Source organism: Lagopus muta, chromosome 1 (genome assembly GCF_023343835.1).
Source record: "Lagopus muta isolate bLagMut1 chromosome 1, bLagMut1 primary, whole genome shotgun sequence".
NCBI lineage: Eukaryota > Metazoa > Chordata > Aves > Galliformes > Phasianidae > Lagopus > Lagopus muta.
In genome coordinates, this window is record NC_064433.1 from 37379190 (window position 1) to 37384045 (window position 4856).

The 4856-nt window shown below is 43.1% G+C and overlaps 1 pseudogene; it reads left to right on the forward strand.

The window, feature by feature from the left end:
* The first annotated feature begins 2367 nt into the window (after positions 1-2367).
* Positions 2368-3523, forward strand: LOC125688270 (sterol carrier protein 2-like; annotated as a pseudogene).
* Positions 3524-4856: the final 1333 nt, after the last annotated feature.

The window sequence follows — 4856 nt, forward strand, 5'->3', positions numbered from 1 at the left end:
TTATTGTTGAGGCTAATGCATGATGTACAAGGAAGTGAGCGTGAGATAACAAGTTCAAAATAGACCATGACGGTTCTGCCACACTGGCTCCATGGTATCCGATGAGTAATGTCCATCCTTATCAATGTGCCATGTGATTCATGCCCAGCACTGTGCAATCCTTTCTCTTAGAAGAGTCCCAGGGCTGGCGGGCGCCACTGCCACTGCCACAGCATCTGAGACAGATTTTGTGCAAAACTGAAGTTCTTTTACTATGGAGAAATGTCAGCTCTTCCACACTGCCAAGGTGAACAAGTACATAGTATGAATTACTGCAAAGGAAGAGGTCAGAGACGAGAGGCACATTGAGAAGGGAGTACACAGCTGGAAAGGTAAAAGCCACATCCAACAGGGCCTCATTGTCCTTGTCCCAGTGAGGTGCTTGCATGGCCAGACATTAAACCCAGCTGGTCTAGTGTGGAATATTTCTCCACAAAAAGATAGAGTGATGCTCAAACACTACATATTCATAGTCCATACATCACACCATGCGTGGAAAGAAAATTATTCAAGGCATGAAAAAGTCACAGCACATTCTAACTTGGAAGACACCACCCATGTTTTCAGTGCCATAGTAGACATGTCCTTAGTGTCTTCAATAGCAACACAAATGCTTCTGTTATATAAAAATAATATATCAGAAAGGTTATTTATTTTCTTATTCACTTGGCAGTGAATTACTCTGGATAGTACTTTTTCCTGGGATCAGGCAAAGCATCAAAACCAAATACTGTTTTTTCTCAGAAAATATTTTTTTTTCTTCATCTGATCCTAGTCTCTGCTTCTCCTGTGTGCTCTCATTCCCCTATACTTATAATGTAAAACATGATGTAGAAACTAACGAAAATCTGATTATGTATCCAAGAAGATGAAGACCCTTTCACAGCCCAGCTGGGAGTAAGTTGGAGCAAAGCAGCACAGTCCAGGTTACAAGTGTGGCATTTATCCCCAGGAATTATTTTTCTTACTTAAAAGAAGTTTCTAGGTGCCTTAGTTTAAGCTGGGATGGAATTGTTTTCTTCAGAGTGTCTGGTCCTAGGAGAAAAACAATATTGATAGCACACTGTTTATAGCTGCGGCTAAGCAGTCTTGTACAGACACAACGCCATACGCAATGAGGGGCCCAAGGAGCTGTGAAGGAACAGCATTAGGACAGATAAATTAAACTGGGCAAAGGGACACTGCATGTCATGTGACGTCATGAGGAAGGAGTTTTGAAGGGGTGACCCCTCACCAGCTTTGTTGCCCTTCTTTGAACCTGTTCCAGGGCCCCAATGTCTTTCTTGTAGTGAGGAGCCCAAAACTGGACACAGCACTCGAGGTGCGGCCTCACCACAGCTGAGTACAGGGGGACAATCACTGCCCTGCTCCTGCTGGCAGCACCATTCCTGATGCAAGCCAGGATGCCATTGGCCTTCTTGGCCACCCAGGCACACTGCTGGCTCATATTCAGCCCAGCATCAATCAATACCCCCAGATCCATTTCCTCTATGCAGTCTTCTAGTCACTCTGCCCCAAGCCTGTAGCGTTGCCTGGGGTTGTTGTGGCCAAAGTGCAGGACACAGCATTTGGCCTTGTTGAAACTCATCCCATTGGCTTCAGCCCAGCTATCCAGCCTGTCCAGATCCCTCTGTAGGGCCTCGCTACCCCCAGGCAGATCGATACTTCCAGCCAACTTGGTGCCATCTGCAAACTTGCTGAGGGTGCACTCAATGCCCTCATCCAGGTCACCAATAAAGACATTGAAGAGGACAGGCCCCAGCACCGACCCATGGGCAACACCACTCGTGACCGGTCGCCACCTCCATTCATCACCACTCACTCTCTGGCCCAGCCTTCCAGCCAGTTCCTTATCCAGCCAAGAGTGTACCCATCCAAGCCACGGGCTGCCAGCTTCTGCAGCAGAATACTGTGGGAGACAGTGTCAAAGGCTTTGCTGAAGTCTAGGTAGACTACATCAACAGCCTTTCCCTCATCTACCAGACGGGTCAATATATCATAGGAGATCAGGTTGGTCAAGCAGGACCTGCCCTTTGTGAACCCATGCTGGCCAGGTCTGATCCCCTGGCTGTCCCACACACACACTCCCTCAAGACAATCTGCTCTGTAACCTTCCCAGGCACTGAGGTCAGGCTAACAGGCCTATAGTTCCCCAGATCCTCCTTACAACCCTTATTGTAGATGGAAGTCACACTGGCAAATCTCCAGTCTTCTGGGACTTCACCAATCAACAGGGAGAGCTGATAGATAATGGCAGGCAGCTTGGCTGTCACCTCTGCCAGTTCCCTCAGCACTCTCGGGTGGATCTCATCCAGCCCCATGGACAAAATGGGGACCATCACGCAGCATCAGGTGTTTGTGGTGGGTGTCGGCATGACCAAGTTTGCAAAGCCCAGTGAGAACAGCGTTGATTATCCTGACCTAAAGAGGCTAAAGAGGCTGGCCAGAAGGCTTTAGCTGATGCTGGGATTCCGTATTCAGCAGTGGAGCAGGCCTGTGTGGGTTATGTTTTGGTGACTCAACCTGTGGACAACAGGCCATCTATCACGGTTTGGGTTTAACTGGCATTCCTATCATTAATGTTAACAACAACTGTGCCACCGGATCTACTGCTTTGTTCGTGTCCAGACAGCTGGTAGAGGGAGGTTTGGCTGACTGTGTTCTGGCACTTGGCTTTGAGAGAATGGCAAAAGGATCCCCTGCTTAAGGTTTTTCAGATAGAACAAATCCAATGGACAAACACTTAGAAATCATGATAAATAAATACAGCTTAGCAAGTGCTCCAGTAACACCGCAGATGTTTGCAAATGCTGGCAAAGAACATATGGAGAAATACAGGACAAATCCAGAGTACTTTGCAAAAATTGCACGGAGGAATTACAGCCATTCAACCAACAACCCGTATTCCCAGTTCCAAAAGGAACACACATTTGATGAAGTCCTGCAGTCTCACAAAATTTTTGATTTCTTGACTGTCTTACAGTGCTGTCCAACATCAAATGGCGCTGCAGCTGCAATTTTGGCTAGTGAGGACTTTGTGAAAAGGTGTAAGTCACAGCCTCAAGCTGTGGAAATTCTAGCCCAGGTGATGGGTACTGATTACCCAAGGACATTTGAAGAGAACAGTTGTATGAAGATGGTTGGTTATGATATGACTAAAAAAGCTGCAGAAAAATGTTTTAAAAAAGCAGGCTTAAAACCTACTGATGTCAATGCGATTGAATTCTATGACTGTTTCTCAGTTAATGAGTTCATCACCTACAAAGGTCTTGGACTCTGCCCAGAAGGAAAAGCATGTGACCTGATTGACAGAGGAGACAACACTTACAGAGGAAAATGGGTCATTAATCCTAGCCAGGAAAAGCTAAACTCTGAGCTTGCTGAAGTAACAACCAGTACTTCATGCTCTTTACAACAAATTAGAATGATGCTGCAGGTTGACAACATGACACAGACTGGGCTTATTTCGACCTCTCTCATCTAAATTCAGTGATGAGAGACCTTAACTCGCTTAATAAATTCCATCAGTTTGTAAATGGCAAAGATTTTTAGGCTAAGCTTGAGGGAGGCAGTAACTCTTGCAAATGGTTTATGGTTTGTATTATGAAAATAAATTTTTCTTTTAATCTAAGAAAAATGTTATAAAACTCAGAGTTGACGGAGGCTGCGTATTGTTGTTCAGGTTAGTTGGTGAGAGAGTGAGGAAGGTTGCAAATAGTTCGATCACTTAAATTTGCATTTTTAAAAGTCTGTAATAGGAGATCATGCAAATGCTTTCAGACTTCTGTTCTAACAAATCTGCTGCTGCTTAAATGAAAATGGTCTTATAAAGGGGGATTTCTAACAATGTTTTTAAAATAGCCTTTGAGAATTTGCTACAAAATACTTTTCTTATTACTACTTTGGAGTTAAAGCTATCCACAGATAGGTAGCAACTAGAATGTTGCTTTGAGATTCACAGAATTTGATGATACTTAACCTTGAACAAAGGTAAGGTTTGTCAGGAGAGCAGAGAGGGAATATAACCAATGTTTACCTGTTTTCTCCTGAGAAAATCTGGTGTTGGTCATTATAAATTTTTTATCTGTAAAGGCTTTAACTTCTATTTTGGGAACACGTATTCTGGTTGGAAGTTTAATATAAAATTAAATATAACTATTATCCTTTTCCTTTTGTTCTATCTTAATAAATAGTTTTATCTCAACCCAGAAGTTGTTCTTTTTTTTTTTCAGTTTGCTCCCTCATCCCACTGGGAAGGGGAGGAGAGAGTGAATGACTGTGTGATGCTGAGACATCTGCTAGGTTAAACCACAACGCTAGGTAAAAGAAATGGCAGGATATATTTGACAGTCTTTCAAACTAGATACTCTCCTTCATGAGTTGTTTCCTCAGAAGCTAAGGGGCCGAGGTACACAATTGTATCATTACACCCACTTTTATGAAAGGTACAAAAGGACGTTTCTTACAAAGTTAATAGCAGGAGGATGAACTAATCTCCTTTTTTTTCTTTTTCTTTTTTTTTTTTTTTTACAAGAGAATAGTTTCGTTGTTCTGCTATACACTTTATTTGTTGAATTGACATCTGTAATAGTGAAATAGAAGAGGAAGGGGAAGCGGATGAGAGAAATAAATGAATTAAAACATTCAGGAGAAGCTTTCAGAAAACACTGTCTGATTATGAGTAAACTTGACATGATCTAAGCAAAAGCAAAACTCATCAAACACTGAAAGAGAATGCCCACTCTAATCTGGTTGCAAATCTTAACCTCTTTCATTCATCACCTTTCCCACAGTGTTATCACAATCTGCCAGTAGGG